Below are 19,673 nucleotides of genomic sequence, written 5' to 3'. Positions count from 1 at the left end.
TCTGTATTTTATTTTATTTTATTTTTATTATTTTTCTCTCTACTAATTTATTTATTTATTCTTTGTATTTCATATTTGTGTTTATCGATTTCCTTCATGCTAACTTAGTTTAAGCTAATTTAGGGTAGTAATTAAAAATTTTAAAAAAAAAATTAAATAAAAGAAATCCGCTGGTGTGATGGCAATGAGGTTTTGAGTGATTTGTGCATACATGCACTATTTGATGAGTATTGATATACTAGTTCCACGTTTTGGTTGTGGTGGTTGTATTATTTTGTGCAGATATGTCTACATCATCCTATCGAGTACCCAAACGGCCGCATAATGCTAACATCGCCGCTAGGGAAGTACCAATCAACACCTGGGCCAACAAACCAACTGTCTGTGACACACCTTTTGATGTGGACTTCTTCCACCACCATCAACCCATTGCGCGGAGTGTCCGACAACTTGAAGACCGGGGCCTCCTGGGCATTTGCACCGTCACTGAACTGGCGTATCCTCGCATTGTGCGAGTCTTTTATCAGGACATGTACATCAGTGACAAGACCCTGGGAGCTCTTTTGTCCGTAGTTGACGGGGTGGAGTTAATGGTCACACCAGCTTCCATTGCCGAGGTTCTCCACTATTCGATGGACACTATCAATGAAGAGCAATTCCTGGTATTCACTCAGGAACTTGGTGGGTTGTTGAACACACCAAAAATAAACACTAAACTACACGAAATTCTTTTAGAATAATGGCAAGTCTAGGTATCGATCCATAGGGACAATTGTGAAATTAAACTAATTTAATTGTTAAATTCATAAATTAATTTTGATGAAAAGAATGATTGATCATAACCTAATTTAATAACGAATAAATTAAACTAAATAATTAAATTATCAATTATAAATGAGATTGGATTTACTGATTTGGGAAAAAACCTAGGGCAAAAAGTCTACCACTAATCACGTAAATAGGGTTTCCAATTGAAAACAATTATGTTATGGTTCGAACGAAATAATGCTTCGCAACTATAAGTTCAAAGCATTTAATAAGAAAATCATCACATTCAATGTACGAGCACGAACCATCTCAGTAGTACAAATCGTTCACTCTAAACTAGGATAGTGACACGACTCGTCCCTCGTAGTATGGTTTGTCTTATACCTTGAATGTAAAAGAATAGAAAACTGTTGTATGGAAAACATTCAACAATTACAGAGAGCTGAATACTTGAAGAAATAATGGAATGTGTATATATAAAACTTCTAAAACACCATACAATTGTTCAAACCTTTACATAATTAAAAATCAAAAAGAAAAACTAATTACATGGCTAGGGTTTCATCAAAACCCTAGAAAAGGAGACTAGCCACTCATGGAGGAGTGGAAGGAGGTAGACGGAGAAGAAGCCACCACGGGAGACATGCTTAAAGCTTTAAGTTCCTTTTTTTCCAAACCCTAGCCTCTCTTTCTTGGCAAAAATTAATTTTTGACCCCTAATACAGCCTTTTTCTTACCTATTTATACTTCTGGTGTCTTTCCAAACAGGTTTAAAACATCTGGCACGTTTTTCCAAAAAAAGTCAACGCACGTGTGGAAAAGTCAACGCACGTGCGGGCCAGTCAACTCTCTCCAAATTCTGTCTTTTTGCCCATTTTATGCTCCGACTATGTACAACCTGATTGACATTCAACACACATAAAGTATACAATTTGACAAGCAAATGAAGTTAAGAGATCCTAATTAACGGCCTCAATGATGTACAATTCAGCCTTAATCACATCCCCCAACTTATAACTTGCTAGTCCTCAAGCAAGTAATAACAATAAAATAAAATTATACAAAATCTAGCTATTTCCTCTTTCATGGGAAGACGGTTGCATTTAGCATATGCAATAAGCCTTTAAACCACAAAGTTATCCCAAGTGGACAAGTAAAGTCTCGTGAGAGTTTCCAGAAATGATACCCACAAACATTAACATATTCATATATACTCAACAAAAATTAACCACACTACTCCACCTAACAATTAACTTATGTGCCACTATAGTGTGATATTGAGACATAATGAGTCATTAAAGGCACAGCAAACAAGCATGAAGGAACCTATTGAGTCAAAACCACAATTCAGTTAACATAAAAGTAAAGTCCCCTGTACTTGTGCATGCTAGTAGACAAATCATCAGTACCCTTGGTGTAAAGTGCAATCTCCATATTAGTTAACTCTCCACTATAATAGCCCAGTATAACTCATAATAACACCCAACATATACAGAAAAACTAACTTGTTGCAGCCAAGATTCTTAATTTTTTTATTTTTTTTAATGACTGTGCAATGTCCTGATCCCATTAAGCTTTCTAATCAACCCATGTAGCAAGTATTGGGCCAATGACTCCCAAACCAGATGGTTTTAGGGTACTAGGTGTAGAGACACCCCTACGGGCTTAATAACTCGAGTTGAAAAGGCTACGAATCTGAACCAGTCATTCTCCATATTTTTCCTTAACTGTGCAATGTCTAAGTTCCTTAAGCTTTCTAATTAATCCATGTAGCAAGTATTGGGCCAATGACTCCCAAACCAGACGGTTTTAGGGCACTAGATGTAAAGACAACCCTACAGGCTTAATAACTCGAGTTAAAAAGGGTACGAACCCAAACAAGTCAAGTAATTTTTTTTTTTAGAATCTTAGCTACTCATCTATTCTTTTCTGCAATCCTAGCTATTATCAATGATGTACACCAGGGATTATAATAAAGAGGTCACCGCTATGATAGTGTGTTCATGTGAATTAAGGTATACTCATGACAAGTGTACTAATACCACAAACACAAACAACTCTCCTAATGCAAACATCACATCCGAGTATCTACCCAATAAATTCTTTTCATACAAATCTACTAAGCTCTCCAATTAACATATACAAATATCATCACCCTACTAGCAAGCCAAATAAAAATGCACAAAAGAAAATACAACCCTCATCCCCCCAACTTGAATATGACATTGTCCTCAATGGAAAAGTAAAGAGAAATGAGAGAAGATTACCAGAGATTGTAGATGCACATCCAGGTAGGCACATAGTAATACACACACACACACACACACTTCACATTAGTTTTTTTTTTTTTTTTGAAAAGAGGAAATAACTAAGAAAAAAAATAAAAATAAAAATAAAAATAAAAGAGATAACGTAATATACAGGCGGGTACTACGGAGAATCTGGTGGCGGTGGCGGTGGCGGTGGTGGCAGGAAATGCTGGGCAAATAAGGCATGCATCAAAGATTGCATCTCAAAGGCTTCATCCTAAACCCCTTGGCTGAGCTGATCATGGCACTGCTGGCTTGACTCTCGATAAGTATAAAAATCAGTTTGCAGTGATGCAACTGACTGCTGGATGTCGAGCTGGTGGGCGTGTAGCTGGTCGAAGGCCGCCTGAGAATAGTCTCGATGTGCCTGAAAATTCGTGCGCAACTCCATGAGACTCTGGTGGTGATCACGACGAGTACTGTGGACCTGATCTACAGAGTGCTAAAGCTGTAAGTACTCCTCGCGAGTCATGTAAAGTGGGTCCCCTTGGGGAGGCACGAGGGGAACAAGAGGAGGTGGATAATCGTGGATGGGGTCCTGGGCCTCATCAACTGGGGCACCAACTTGCTGCGGGATGTGAGATATGCTATGCTGCCATTCCCGCTGGCCGAAAGTCAGATACGCTCTATCAATCTCCTCAGTCGAAGCAATGGGGAGGTCGTTCAGCTCAAAGACAAGTGTCAACAAATTAGCAAATGGCAGTGGCCAAGTCAGGGTTTGCATAAGTTAAGGCTGAACTGCCTCTCGTGGAAATTTCCGCACATGCATCCAGATGATATGCTTAAGGGAGACCTGATAGCCATGCTGATAATCGTGTAAAACCCGAACAAACTCCAAATGGCACTCAGCTCTATGCCCAAGTGGAAGGGCATTCTTATGGACCACAGAATTAATGAATAGCAAGCGGCTAGGCAGCTTGCTCCACCGCAAGCATATGAAACTGGTGTCATCGTGGGCCCCCGGGAAATATTGCTGGATGAGGCTATGTATGGGTTGTTGATCCTCAACTTCCGGGAAGGACTGGTATTCTGGCTTGGCGAAGAACCCTAATGCGTCAGCAATCATAGATTCGGTGATGCTGACAAGATGGCCATCAATGTTGGACATCAGCCCGGGCTCGGTTAGTGACTCATGCAGGTTCTGGTAGAATAGCCGTACCAAACACGAATAAGTTGGCGCTGTCACAAGGCAAAGGCCCAACTGTTGCCGGAGTTGGAGTTGTTCAACGACCCAAGAAATGGCCGGGTCATGCTGAAAATATGAAATGTTGAACTGCGTGAGCTTGTGAAGCAGGCGTGAAGCCCACTCCGACCGTAGCAAGTCACCCGATGGTGGTGGTGAGGATGGTGATGACGATGGCGGCGGTGGCGCCGAGGAGAATGAACCTCTAGCCTTTTTGGAGGCCCGGGTGGATAATCGTCTACTCATATCCTGTACACACCAAAAGCAAATAGACACATACCCGTGAAACCAGCATGAGAATCAAATAAAATATTAAAACACATGTCTGCCCACTGATGTTCCACATGCAATTCTTATCATTTTTTTTTTACAAAATGAAATAGAATAATTTAAACTTACATATTAACATTTTAACAAGTAATACTAAAAAAAAAAACTATATAGAAACAACTAAATAAATAGATAGAAAATACAATGAATTAGAAAAGCTAGGAATTAAATTTCTCTTTTTATTTTTTTATTATTTATTTATTTATTTATATTTTTATTTATTTATTTATTTTATTTTTTTGGACAATTTATGAAACCTAAAATAAAATCAACTAGATACATGAGCATTCTATGTAAATAACAACTGATTAAATAAATGAAAACTAGCTATACTAGAAAGTAAGGAATTAACTAACAAAGAATAAACAATTAAAAATAAATAAATAAATAAATAAATAAAAACAAATAAAGAAATAAATAAACAAACAACTAAATAACTAAATAACTAAATAAATAAATGGAAAACCTAGGAACTAAAATAAATTAGAAAAGCCAAGTATAAATAGCTAAAAATTTTTTATTTTATATAGAGAGGTACCGTACGTGCGTCGGAGTGGGCCGCACGTGCGGCTGTCATCTTCTTGTTGCCCGAATTTTTATTTTTTTTTTAGAATGAAACATAAATCAAAATTTGAACAAAAATTAAAGTCAAAACTCTACTTCTTTACTCCTACACCCACAAATCTAAACAAAAAGTAAAATTTACCTTGAAAAAAATGGAGAAAGAGAGAAAAAGAGTGGAGATTTGCCGGAAAAAATGGTGATCGTCGAAAATTCGTCGAACGGAGAGAAAATAGTGATGTCGGCGGTGAGATGATGGTGGTGAGGAAGAAGGGAGAAGAAAAAAAAAAGGAAGAAAAAGGAAGAAGAAGATGGTGATGGTGATGGTGATGGTGGGTTTATGGGGTTATGAGAGAGAGAGAGATAGATGAGAGGCAGAGAGAGGTAGAGAGAAAATCTTAGAGTGATTGTGAGAGAAGTGGGTTAGGTGTGGATAAGGTCAATTTATTTATTTATTTTTATTTATTTTTGAACGAAAATAAATAAAATAAATAGAATAAAATAAATAAAAGAAGTTGACAAAGAAATCAGATTATTTTTTATTTTTATTTTTATTTTTATTTATTATTTATTATTATTTTGATATGTAAATAAAATAAGGAATAAAAAATTTGTACATTTATTTTATTTTTTTAATAAAATAAAGAATAAAATTTGTAAATAAATAAATTAAAAAAAATAATAATATTTTTATTTTTTTAAAATAATTAAGTAAATAATAATAATAATAATAATAATAAACAAAATCTACATTTTTTTTTTTTTAAATGAACGTCATCACGCACGTGCGGGATTTCTCCACACATGTGCGGACGTCCCTCGCACCAAAGCCACGCGCCTGCATATAAAGCAGTGTGCAGAACATGAATTCACAAAATTTCCCGCACGTGCGGCGATTTTCCTCACTCGTGGTTTTTTTTTTATAATAATTTTTAAAACAACGTTCCGCACGTGCGGGGCCCAGGCCGCACATGCGGCTTGCGAACCGCACCTCCTCCTCCGCACCTGCAATTAAAGCAGTGTGCAGTTGGAATTGTGAGATGTTGTGCCGCACGTGCACGTGCGGGATTTTTTTTTTGTAAAAAAAAAAATACATTTTTTTTATACTATATAAGAATATACATAAATATATTTTTAAAAGATTAAAGAAAAATAAAAATAAAAAACCAAGTACAACCCAAAGCATACTTAACCATTTCTACCTTCATTTGACATCCGAAAAAAATATAGCACTTTTGGAAAATATCGGAATGCCTAATAAGAGTATAATCTTCATGTGAAAAACACGGGTACTACTTTTCTCCCTAACTGTGTTTGTAACTTTCCCTATTCTCCAACAAGGTGACAGACTAGGTTGATTCGGTATCCAGAATCGAGGCACATAAAGCTACCTCAACCTATGGGGCTGCCATACAGAGTTCAAGCCGGGGTAGTTTTGAAGCAATCTCCACACCCCTGGATATTTAAACCAGACTCTAGTCTCGAAAATTCCAAACCTTTGTGTTCTAGGCTTTGCCATTCGAACTCTAGTTTCCACCGTCTCAGTTGGTCTCCTAGGAACTCACTACAAACACAGTAAGGTGGCTATACCAGGCCGTCAAATGCCATTTATGCACGGCTAACACCAAAGGAATTACACCTTCAGAGGATTTAAAGTCTCCTAGACTCAATGTAATCACTATGGAAAATATATTGGGTCCGTTAGATGGACAACCTCAATCATCTCCCCTTTCTCAATACCATCCACATACTGTTTCAATCTTTGGCCATTGACCTTGAAGGTCGTACCATCTGTGGGTTTTTAATTTCAACCGCTGCATGCGAAAAGACTTCTATAACCTCATATGGGCCATCCCATCGAGACCGGAGTTTACCCGGGAACAACTGCAATTTGGCATTAAATAGCCACACTTTTTAGTGGGGCTCGAAGGACTTACGAGAAATATGTTTATCATGAAATGCCTTAGTTCTAGCCTTGTAAATTTTAGAACTCTCATACACATTATTGCGGAGCTCCTCTAACTCATTGAGTTGGAGTTTTCGATGGTCACCGACTTTGGCCATATCAAAATTGAATTTCCTAATGGCCCACAAAGCTCGGTGTTCTAACTCAACAGGGAGATGACACGGTTTTCAAAACACAATCCTATATGGAAACATCCCGATGGGTGTCTTATATGCAGTACGATAGGCCCAAAGAGCATCTACCAACCTAGTGGACCAATCTCTCCCATCGGGCCTCACAGTTTTCTCGAGGATATGTTTAACCTCCCTATTAGAAACCTCTACCTGACCACTAGTCTGGGGATGGTAGGGAGTGCCAACTTTGTGAGTGATCATATATTTGCGCACCAACGCCTCGAAGAATTGGTTGTAAAAATGTTTGCCACCGTCATTAATTATGGCATGTGGGAACCCAAAACGACAAAAAATGGTCTCATGGAGGAATTTAACCACAACCTTATGATCATTTGTTCTGGTTGCCACTGCCTTCACCCACTTGGAAACATAGTCCACAACCACCAAAATGAATTCAAAGCCAAAAGATGGTGGAAAGGGACCCATAAAGTCGATGCCCAAACATCAAAAATCTCAATAATTAAAATAGGGGTCATTGGCATCATATCTCGCTGTGACATAGAGCCCATGCGTTGACAACGCTCGCAAGCTCTACAAAAGTTATGGGCATCTTTGAAGATAGAGGGCCAGTAGAACCCACATTGTAAAACCTTAGCGGCCGTTTTCTGCCAACTGAAATAGCCGTCACATGCATGAGAGTGACAAAAGGTGAGAATGCTATGGGTTTCACTCTTAGGAACACAACGCCGAATCACTTGATTCGAAAAATACTTAAACAATTCCGGGTCTTCCCAGAAATACTGCTTGGCTTGTGAAAAAAATCGGTCTTTGTCTTGCTTAGACCAAGTTTTCAGAATTTGACCAACTGCCAAGTAATTTACTATATGAGCAAACCACGGGAGGGTCGCGTATGAAACCGTAAGAAGTTGCTCGTCCGTAAACGAGTTGTGCAAGGCTAAGGTATCACTTGTGTGCTCAATAAAGATGCGGGATAGATGATTCGCAACTACATTCTCAGATCCCTTATTGTCCCGGATTTTGAGGTCAAACTCCTGAAGGAGTAAAATCCACCTAATCAATCTAGGTTTGGTCTCTTTCTTTGATAGTAAATACCGCAAAGCAGCATGATCAGTGAAGACGATGACCTTGGAACCTAAGAGATAGGACCGAAATTTATCTAGGGCAAAGACCACAGCTAGCAACTCTTTCTCGGTGGTAGTGTAATTCAATTGAGCATCAGAAAGAGTACGACTAGCATATGATATGACATGGGGCACAAGACGGCGCCGAGGGCATAATCAGGTGCATCGCACATGATTTCGAAAGGAAGGAACCACTTAGGAGATTGCATGATAGGGGCAGTAGAAAGGGCAGCTCGCAATGTTTTAAAGGCTTTAAGACAAGCCTCATTAAAGACAAAAGGTGCGTCCTTAGCAAGTAAACTACACAAAGGACAGGATATTTTACTAAAATCTTTGATGAATCGACAATAAAAACCTACATGCCCTAAGAAAGACCTAACTTGACGCACATAGTTGGGTGGAGGAAGACCTGCAAGAGATCAACCTTAGCTTTGTCAACCTCTATACCTCGAGGGGATACAGTATGCCCCAACACTATCCCCTCGCGAACCATAAAAGGACTCTTCTCCTAACTCAAAATCAGATTTGTCTCCACACAACGAATAAGGACTTTAGTTAAGTTTTGGAGACATTCCTCAAAAGACGGCCCAAATACGGAGAAGTCATCCATGAAGACCTCTAAAAATTTCTCTACCATGTCAGAGAAAATAGCCATCATACACCATTGAAAAGTTGCTGGTGCATTACATAGCCCAAAAGGCATGCGCCTATAAGCAAAAGTGCCAAAAGGGCAAGTAAATGTGGTCTTTTCCTGGTCGGCGGGGTACACCGGGACTTGATTATACCCCGAGTAGCCATCAAGAAAACAATAGAACCTCTGCCCCGCTAACCTCTCGAGAATTTGATCAATAAATGGCAGAGGAAAATGGTCCTTCCTAGTCATGGAATTTAATCTCCTATAATCAATGCACACTCGCCACCCAGTAGTGGTTCGTGTGGGGACCAACTCTCCTCGCTCATTCTCAACAACAGTGATGCCCAATTTCTTGGGCACCACTTGTGTGGGACTCACCCACTTACTATTCGAGATGGGGTATATAATACCCGCATCTAATAGTTTCAATACTTTATTTTTCACCACCTCTTTCATGTTAGGATTAAGCTTTCATTGCATTTCACGAGAAGGTTTGGTGTCCTCCTCAAGATGTATATAATGCATGCACACGGAGGGATCTATCCCTCTCAGATCAGCCACCGACCACCCTATAGCACTCCGATGTGCCATAAGAACACTCATTAACTGACTCTTCTGCTCTGCAGTTAAGTCAGATGCAATGATGACTGGTAAAGTATCCTGGGGCCCTAAAAATGCATACTTGAGTGTGGTCGGGAGTGGCTTCAACTCAAGTGTAGGTGGTGTGACTAAAGATGGTATGGCGGGCTCCCTTGACAAATGAGGAAGTGACTCAAACCGGGCTTTCCACGGAGGAAAATCCGGTGTAGAAGAAGCATTAAGTAAAGCCTTTACCTCCTCAACCGACCCGTCAATATCTAAATTCTCAAACGCAAAATGAGCTAGACTAGCCTCTAGAGGGTCCTCTACAAGAATGGAGGGTAAAGCCTTCTCCACAATCTCATCCACAACATCCACAAATAAGCACTCCTCTCTCTCATGGGATTGTTGGGATGCTTGGAAAACATTAAGTTTCACTTGCATATTACCAAATGAAACTTCCATAACCCCGGTCCGACAATTAATGCATGCATTGGCTGTAGCCAAGAAAGGTCGACCTAAGATCATCGGATTTGTTTCTTAGAACTGGCTACCGGTTCCATATCTAGAACCAAAAAGTCAATAGGAAAGTAAAACCTATCGACCTTCACTAGCACATCCTCAATCATGCCACGTGGCACTTTGAGGAACCGGTCAGCCAATTGAAGAGTGACAGTAGTGGGCTTCAACTTGCCAAGCCCAAATTTCTCGTACACAGAGTACAATAACAAATTGACACTAGCCCCTAAATCTAACAAGGACCTATCAATGAAATGGTCCCATATAATGCATGCAATGGCTGGGGCACCCGGGTCCTTAAGCTTAGGAGGTGTGTCATTCAACAAGATGGAGCTTACTTGCTCTGTGAGTAGGACCTTTGGGGACATGTGTGTCCTAGATTTACGCTTTTGCGTACAAAGGTCATTTAGAAATTTGGCATAGGAAGGTACTTGCTTAATCGCCTCCAACAGGGGGAGGTTGATTTTTACCTATTTAAAGACCTCCATCATTGCTTCCATAGATGCCGCATTCTTATTAAAAGGGGATGGTGTATCAAGGCATTGGGGAAAGGGTGCCTTAGGCACATACGGTGCCTTGGGCTCATGTGAAGTGTTAAGGACTAAGTCATCCCTCTTAAGTGTTTCCCCCTCACCCTTGCTCTCATTGGGTGGTCACCCTTCTTAGCTCTAGTTGCATCAGACGCAACTGACTGAGGCTCTAACTCCCTCCCACTTCTCAAAGTAATCATCGCTTGTACCTGCTCATGGTGCTTTCCATTCCCACCCGAACTCTCTGCCCCGTATTGTCCCTTAAGGTTGGCCACAGTTTGACTTGGTAATTTTCCCTCATCTCTCCGATTCATGTTGTTAGCCACTTGACCCAATTGGGCCTCTAGCTTGGCAATAAAGTGAGTATAGGAGTGAACTACCGGTGCTAACCCCTTAAGTTCTGAGAGAACTTCCAACACCTGAGTCTCAAAGGCAGAGTTGCCATGAGGAACAGGCGGGGGTTGTGGTTGCCGGTACGGTTGTGGGGGTCTATAAGGTTACGGTGGTCGGTAAGATGATTGGCTGGAAAAATTATTAAAATTCTGCCTTAATGGTGGAAGATTGTAATAAGTGCCTTATGAAGGAGGTCTCCATGAAAAATTATGGTGATTTCTCCATCCCGGATTATATGTATTGGAGTATGGGTTATTACCCGGGTTGGAGAATCCTTGAGCCGCATTCACATGCTCTTGGACTAACTCCAGAAATTGTGATGCCGAAGGGCACTCACTCAAGTCATGAGCAGGGCTCGCACAAATAACACATGCCTCGTGAAATTGAGGCTGATCTTACTGGGTAGGGGCATGTCCTGCAGCTAATAATTGGTCCATTTTGTGGGACAGTGCCTCTACTTGTTGGGCTAACTCTAGGTTTTGCCCGACCTCATAAATGCCCCCTCTTTTCGGGGCTCCAACTACTGGTTGCCGGACTTGCCGGGCTACGGAGGCATGGTGAAGGGAATTATCACTTAGGTTCTTAAACAATTGTCATGCCTCGGCATCATTTTTGGACATGAATGTCCCACTACGGGATGAGTCCACCATTTGGCGGTGCGGCTCAGTTAAGCCATAATAAAATATTTGAACAAGTTGTCAATCAGGCACTTGGTGGTGGGGACATTGTTGGAGAAGGTCTCGATGTCTTTCCCACGTCTCATGGAATCACTCGCCATCCATTTGAGCAAAGTTTGTGATGGCTCGCCTAAGTTGGTTGGTTTTACCTATGGGAAAGTACTTCTCTAAGAACTGTTGTTGTAATTGGTCTCAAGTTGTGATTAAATTAGCAGGTAAGGAATTCAGCCAGTGTTTGGCTTTGTCCTTTAATGAGAATGGAAACAATCGCAACATTAAGGCCTCATTTGTGAAATTCTGGATCCTCACTGTCGAGCAAATTTCCAGAAATTCATTCAAATGTTTGTAAAGATCATCATGAGTTAGTCCATGGAATGATGTGAGCATTTGTATGGTGTTGGACTTAATCTCATAATGAGCAGCAGTGGTGTTGGGTAATTGGATGCATGATGGTGATGTATATGCAGTGGGTGTGAAATAATCTTTAAAGGTCCGGTCAGGCACATTCGGGACATCTGGATTTGCCATCTCTAATGGCTCAATGTATGAATATGAATATTCAAGCCTAGAAACACGGGTAGAGGCCCTAAGTCTCCTAAGAGTCCTTTCTAGTTCAAGGCCCAAACTCCAAAATTCAGGGCGATAAGAACGACGCTCGTGCATACACTACCCACACACACAAAAAGTTCTGATTTTGTGCACTAAGTTACGAAAAAAAAATACCAAAGGGAGAAATACTCACAGCGGTTTAACGAAAACGCTTTACTCGTCTTACGGGTGCTTGACGTGTAGACGTTGTCTCCAACCTCTAATTGAGCTTTTGTCTTTCTTTTTAGCACTTTGGTGCTTTGCTTGCGAGTGTTTGCTTCTGTTTAGGCACTTTAGTGCTGCGGTTTTTTTTTTTTTTAAAGCTCGGTTGCGCTCCTCTTGCACTCTGGTGATAGTTCCAATTTCCAATGCTCTGCACACTTAGCAACACGAAAGCATAAAATCCTAAACTAAAAATTAAAATAAGAATGTAACTTTAAATTAACTAATTTCGCCAGAAGTCCCCGGCAACGGTGCCAAAATTTGATGGGCCGTTGAACACACAAAAAATAAACACTAAACAACACCAAATTCTTTTGGAATAATGGCAAGTTCAGGTATCGATCCACAGGGACAAGTGTGAAATTAAACTAATTTAATTGTTAAATTCCTAAATTAATTTTGATGAAAAGAATGATTGATCATAACCTAATTTAATAACGAATAAATTAAACTAAATAATTAAATTATCAATTATAAATGAGATTGGATTTACTGATTTGGGGAAAAACCTAGGGTAAAGAGTCCACCACTAATCACGTAAATAGGGTTTCCAATTGAAAACAATTATGTTATGGTTCGAACGAAATAATGCTTCGCAACTACAAGTTCAAAGCATTTAACAAGAAAATCATCACGTTCAATATACGAGCACGAACTATCTCAGTAGTACAAATCGTTCACTCTAAACTAGGGTAGTGACACGACTCATCCCTTGTAGTATGATTCGTCTCATACCTTGAATGTGAAAGAATAGAAAATTGTTGTATGAAAAATATTCAACAATCATAGAAAGCTGAATACTTGAAGAAATAATGGAATGTGTATACATAAAACTTCTAAAACACCATACAATTGTTCAAACCTTTACATAATTAAAAATCAAAAAGAAAAACTAATTGCTTGGCTAGGGTTTCATCAAAACCCTAGAAAAGGAGACTGGCCACTCATGAAGGAGTGGAAGGAGGTAGATGGAGAAGAAGCCACCATAAGAGACATGCTTAAAGCTTCAAGTTCCTTTCTTTCCAAACCTTAGCCTTTCTTTCTTGGCAAAAAATAATTTCAAACCCCTAATACAGCCTTTTTCTTGCCTATTTATACTTCTGGTGTCTTTCTAAACAGGTTTAAAATATCTGGCATGTTTTCCCAAAAAAAGTCAACTCACGTGCGGGCAAGTCAACTCTCTCCAAATTCTGTCTTTTTGCCCATTTTATGCTCCGACTATGTACAACCTGATTGACATTCAACACACATAAAGTATACAGTTTGACAAGCAAATGAAGTTAAGAGATCCTAATTAACGGCCTCAATGATGTACAATTCAGCCTTAATCAGAACTCACAGTCTTGGCACTGGTGATCGAATTTTATGAGGGGTGATAGGATGATGACAACTGAACTAGCATCTGGCGGGCTAACTTACCGCGCCGCTTCCTCTTCCTCAATGTGGTTCTAAAAAAGAATGTCATCCCTCTAGGCCACAACAAAGAGCGGCAAGGGGACTTCCTCCGTGCCTTGCACCGATTTGACTTTAGATTTTGGGTCGACATCCTTATTTTGATCTTTATCCAGATAGCTCATATCCTTAATGAATTCAAGTTGCGCAATGCCCAAGGCGGTTCTACATGGGCCCTTCCTTTTGCCAACCTCATCACTACACTCACAAAAGGCCAAGGGACATACCCACCCGAACCCAATGAGGTTCAGCTTCCGTCGTCAACGCTTTATGGTAAAACCCAATGGTGCCAAACCGCTGCTCGTCTGCCGCCTCCATTACTCCTCCTCAATGCCCCGGCCAATCCTAATGATGTTCCGGTAGAGCCTGTCGCCGTGCTAGCTCTAGCACCACTGCCATTCTGTATGATATGGGCGCAATATCAGGCTCTTTTGGATAATCAAGCCATTATTCAGCAATCTGTGGTTGATCTCCGGGCCGACTATTAGGCATATTGGGATTACTCGCATATGGTATTTGGTGGGTATTAGTAATCAGTTGTACCTCTGCAAACTGACTTCTATGCATACCGGGAGTCGAGTTAGCAACGGTTTGATCAACTTGGTGCTAGGGTTCATGATGAGGCATTCGAGACTCGGACGCTAATGCATGTCCTATTTGAGTAGCATTTTCCACCACCACCGGATCCAAATCAGTGATATCTGTTATATTTTCTTTGTTTTATTTCTTTATTTATTTTTGTTTTGTTTTATTTTCCTTTTCTTTTTCTTTTTCTTTTTCTTTTATACTGTACAGTCAAAAAAAAAATTGTGTGTGTTTGGTGGGTCCTTGCCTCGCTGCATGTGTGCCTACGCCGTCTGGTAAGATCTTTTCTCTCTTATTTTACTATCTACTTTTCACTTGCTTACATTAAGGACAATGTTGTATTCCACTTGGGGGGTGAGGGTTTGTATAAAAACAATTCATGGTTTACTTGTTGCACTTGATTGCACCACTTCACTTGATGTGCACTTTGTGCCACTATGGTAGTGATATGAGCATATGTTAATTGGAGAACATAGTGGAATTATATGAAAAGGGTTTATTGGGTAGATACTCGTATGTGATGTTTGCACTAGGAGAGTTGTTTGTATTTGTGGTATTAGTACACTTGTCATGAGTATGTCTTGATTCACATGAACACACTTTCATAGCAGTGATCTCTCTATTCTAATCCCTGGTGTACATCATTGATAATTGCTAGTGTTGCAGAAAAGAATAAATGAGTAGCCTTGATTCTTATTAAAAAATAAATAAATAAATAAACTTGACTTGTTTGGGTTCGTAGCTTCTTTAACTCGAGTTATTAGGCCCGTAGGGATGTCTCTACACCTAGTTCCCTAAAACCGTTTGGTTTGGGAGCCATTGGCTCAATACTTGCTACATGGGTTAATTAGAAAGTTTAAGGGACCTAGACATTGCACAATTAAGAAAAATAAAAACAAAAATAAAAATAAAAATAATAATAATAAAAGATAAAGACTTGTTCAGGTTTGTAACCTTTTCAACTCGAGTTATTAAGCCGTAGGGATGTCATCACACCTAGTGCTCTAAAACCGTTTGGTTTGGGAGTCATTGGTTCAATGCTTGTTACATGGGTTGATTCGAAAACTTAATGGATCAGGACATTGCACAGTCTTTCAAAAAAAAAATTGAGAATCCTGGTTGCAAAAGTTTGGTTTTTCTGTATATGTTGGGTGTTATTATGAGTTACACTGGGCAGTTATAGTAGACAATTAACTAGTATGGAAATTGTACTTTACACCGAGGGTACTGATAATGTGTCTACTAACATTCACAAATACATGGAGCTTAATTTTTGTAATACTAAATTGCGGTTTTTGCTCAATAGATTCCTTCATGCTTGTCCACTGTGCCTTTGATGACTCAACATGTATCACACTGTAGTGCACATAAGTTGATTGTTAGGTGGAGTAGCGTGGTTAATTGTTGTTGAGCAGATATGAATATGTTGATATTTGTGGGTATCATTTCTGGAAGCCCTCATGAGACTATACTCATCCATTTGGGGTAGCCTTGTTATTGAAAGCCTTGTTGCATATACTAAATGCAATCGTGATTCGTACGAAAGTGGCTTAGAGTTATTTCACTTTTCTTTTCTTTTTTTTTGTTTTACTCGAAGACTAGCACAATGTAAGTTGGGGGATGTGATGTAAGCCGAAAGGTACCACATTGAGACCACTTAAGCAACATTTTTAGTCTTTCAATATTGTTTATTTGGTGGAGTTTATGTGTTTTGTGCACTTGTACAGATTTGGCTAGTAACACGCAAATTCAATCAAAAAAGGCGCGAAAGCAAATTCTCCTTGCGAGGAGCGAAAAATCCTGGCCTGCCACCTCACTGCAAGTGTAGCTAAGCCCTACTGCACGTGTGGCCCACCACCGCTCGAGCGGCCCACCTAGGGTTGTGTGCATGAAATTTTAAGGCTCTTCTGCTAGGAATAAAAAGAAAAAAAAGGGACTGAAGAGGTGTTCGAAAATATTTTAGAGAAAAGGAAGAGAGAGGCTAAGGTTTGGAGAAAAATAACTTGAAGGTTGAAGATTGTCTCCCATGGTGGCTTTTTCCTCCTCCACCTCTTCTCACTCCTCTATGAGTGGCTAGGCTACTATTTCTAGGGTTTTGATAAAACCCTAGCCAAGTAAATAGGGTTTTCTTTTTTCTTTTTGATTATGTAAAGGTTTGAACAAATTGTATTGTATTTAAGAAGTTTCAAATATATTTTTCAGTTGAGAGGGTAATTTGTGAACAAATTGGGCCGATCTAGGACGAGTCTTCTTTGAAAGTTGGGCCGTGCAATGGGCCAAGGAGATATTTTGTATTTTGGCTTTGGGCCAAGGTAGATACCAGGACGGTTGGATGTGTTGCTGGAATTGGGACCTATCTGGGGACAAACCTTGGTCTGACCGAGATGATAATAGGGCGATGGGCCGAACTGGGTGTAGCTTGGCAGGATGCCAACCGGTGGCAGGGTCATCATGGCTCGCTCATGTTCAGCACGGAACCGAAGTAACTTTGTTGACCGCAGTGTCAACCGAGGTAAGGGTACAACCATCTCACTTGGCTTGCAGTGATGAGGGTGTTTTAAGGATAAGCATTATCCTTGGGTTTGAGACTCCTAGGAGGACTCTACTAAGGAGAGTAGAGTCCTACTAGGATTATGTAAACGATCTCACTTGGTTGGTAGTGAGTAGAATGTTATTAGGATAGACACTCTTCACTGGGAGTGTGATTCCTAAGAGGACTCTTATAAGGAGAGTTGGAATCCTGCTAGGATTGTGCCATGCAGAATCTATAAAAGCTCATAGCAGGACCTATGTACAGGTATCACAATTCTTACTCTAGAATACACAGAGCTTATTGTCTATTGTCTAGTTGCTGACTTAGGCATCAGAGGGGTTTCCAGCACACACTCGCCGGTTCGCGCACGTTTGTGTTTTCAGGTGGCAAAACAACGTTGCTTGGAGGAGTGCAAACTTGATCAACAGGATTATACGAGAAGATTATTTCACGCTCGTACAAGTATTCTCTTCAAGTATTCTTCTTTCTGTGATTGTTGAATACTTTCCATACAATGGTTTTTTGTGCTTTCATGTTTAAGGTATAAGACGAGTCATACTACGAGGGACAAGTTGTGTTGTTATCCTAGTTTAGAACGAACGACTCGTACTATTTGAGATGGTTCGTGCCTATACATTGAATTTGTTAATTTTCTTGTTAAATGCTTCAAACTTGTAGTTGCGAAGTATTATTTAGTTCGAACCGTAACATAATTGAATCTCAAATTGAAGCCTTATTTATTTAACTAGTGGTGGACTCATTACTCTAGGTTTTTCCCAAAAATCAATAATTTCAATTTTATTTATAATTGCTAGTTTAATCGTTTTGTTTAATTTAATTATTATTAATTTATGAATCCCTCAATCTTTTTATTAAAATTAATTTAGAAATCTAAAAATTAAATTAGTTTAATTTCCCATTTGTCCCTTGGATCGATACCTGGACTTACCATTATTCTAAGGAATTTGGTATAATTTAGTATTTATTTTTGGTGTGTGAAATGACCCATCACATTTCATCCTGGGAGATAAATGTCCATAATCTATTAGTACCCGAGAGAGGACAAATCTGTCTTAAGGAGACAGTGTAAAACACTAGACTTGATCATCCTCATAAAATATTTTTTATAAGTATTTTCCTTTTCTTATTTTGTTTCCTTTCTCCTACTCTATTTCCAATTTCTGTTTGGTTTCTGTAATTAAACAGATTTTGAAAAATCTTTCTTTTGAATTTATTCTTTGTGTTATGTTTTGTTGTTGAGTACATAAATAGAAAATTTAATTAATACAGTGAAGATTGTCTAACAATTACTTGGGTGGTGATGATGGGCGACGGGTTAGAGTGGTCAGGAAAGGAGCTGATGGTGGTTAAAGGTTATAGGATTAGGGTTAAGGTTTGAATGTTGAAGGAAGGGAGATATTTCTGACATGATAGGTTGTGTATTAATTTAAAACATTAAGGGATTGTTTAGGATGTGTTATATAAGTGTATTTTTTGATTTTTTGATTAAAAAAATTGAAAAAAAATATATGTTTAGGATAACTGTTTAGTTTTTTACAAAAAAATGTGTAATAAAATATTGTAACAAATATCAAAATTACCGTTTTACTCTATTGGACACATGCAACAGCACTCTTTTTCATTCCTTGCATTTCAATTTTTTTTTTAAATGGGAAATCGTGGCTTACATTATGCCCTGTCATTACATTTGGGGAAATGTAGATGCAAAGTAATCTACAACACTGAGCTACACTGTTAGGCTGTTGAATTTAAAGCCCTCTAGGCTTTCCCTACACGCTTCTCCCAAATAGTAGGAATTTTTTGATTTTTTTAATAACTTTTTGACTTTTTGTACCATCATAAATTATGCTAAACAAGATCTAAATTTTAAATTTATTTAGTGTGTATTGACAGAACATATGTGTACTTAAATTTTTTGGTGCGTAAAAATAGATACTCTTGAACATTTTGTTAGCAAGACTGTTTAACATATCACATTAGAGCATCTTCAATACTTATTATTATTATTAATTAATTTTGAATAAAAATTTAAAAACTTGATCTGATTCTTCAATCCTTACCCCTTTTTTTCATCAAATCTTTTTGGTAATTTCATATTTGTCCTCAAAACTTTCTTTAATTATTTTTTGTGAAATAAAACTATCTCCAATTCTTCTATATATATATATATATATATATTATTAAAAAAAAATATTAAGTAAAACTATAACTATCAAAATTTTGATAAATTATTTGATTCATGATTGATTTGGTAAAAAAAAAAATTACATCTTTATTGATTTGATATAACAATGATAAAAATGATTAGAGTACACTTTAACTAACTTATTCGCTCCCAAGAGGCTGGGATCTACAGCCATTGCCGCCAATCTATGTTCTAGAATTCAAGTGGTTTTCAATATGTATATTAGTGATTCTGCATTTTTTTCTCAGTTAAAAAGTTGATAATTAGAAAATAAAAACTAAAAGCATCTATCACTTAACTGTAAACTATAATCAGAAGTTACACTAGGCACTCAATATAAATTCTCAAAATAAAAAATAATAATAATTATCAATCCTATAAAC

General features: G+C 38.7%; 1 pseudogene; it reads right to left on the bottom strand.

Annotated features, from left to right (window-relative positions):
* Positions 1 to 2,022: 2,022 nt before the first annotated feature.
* On the bottom strand, positions 2,023 to 10,948 carry LOC114280771 (uncharacterized; annotated as a pseudogene).
* Positions 10,949 to 19,673: the final 8,725 nt, after the last annotated feature.

The sequence above is a fragment of the Camellia sinensis genome, unplaced genomic scaffold (genome assembly GCF_055761805.1).
Source record: "Camellia sinensis isolate YWXY unplaced genomic scaffold, ASM5576180v1 Unanchor13, whole genome shotgun sequence".
Classification (NCBI taxonomy): Eukaryota; Viridiplantae; Streptophyta; class Magnoliopsida; order Ericales; family Theaceae; genus Camellia; species Camellia sinensis.
Note: the sequence above shows the minus strand (reverse complement) of the source record. Positions and strands in the feature narration are given on the sequence as shown.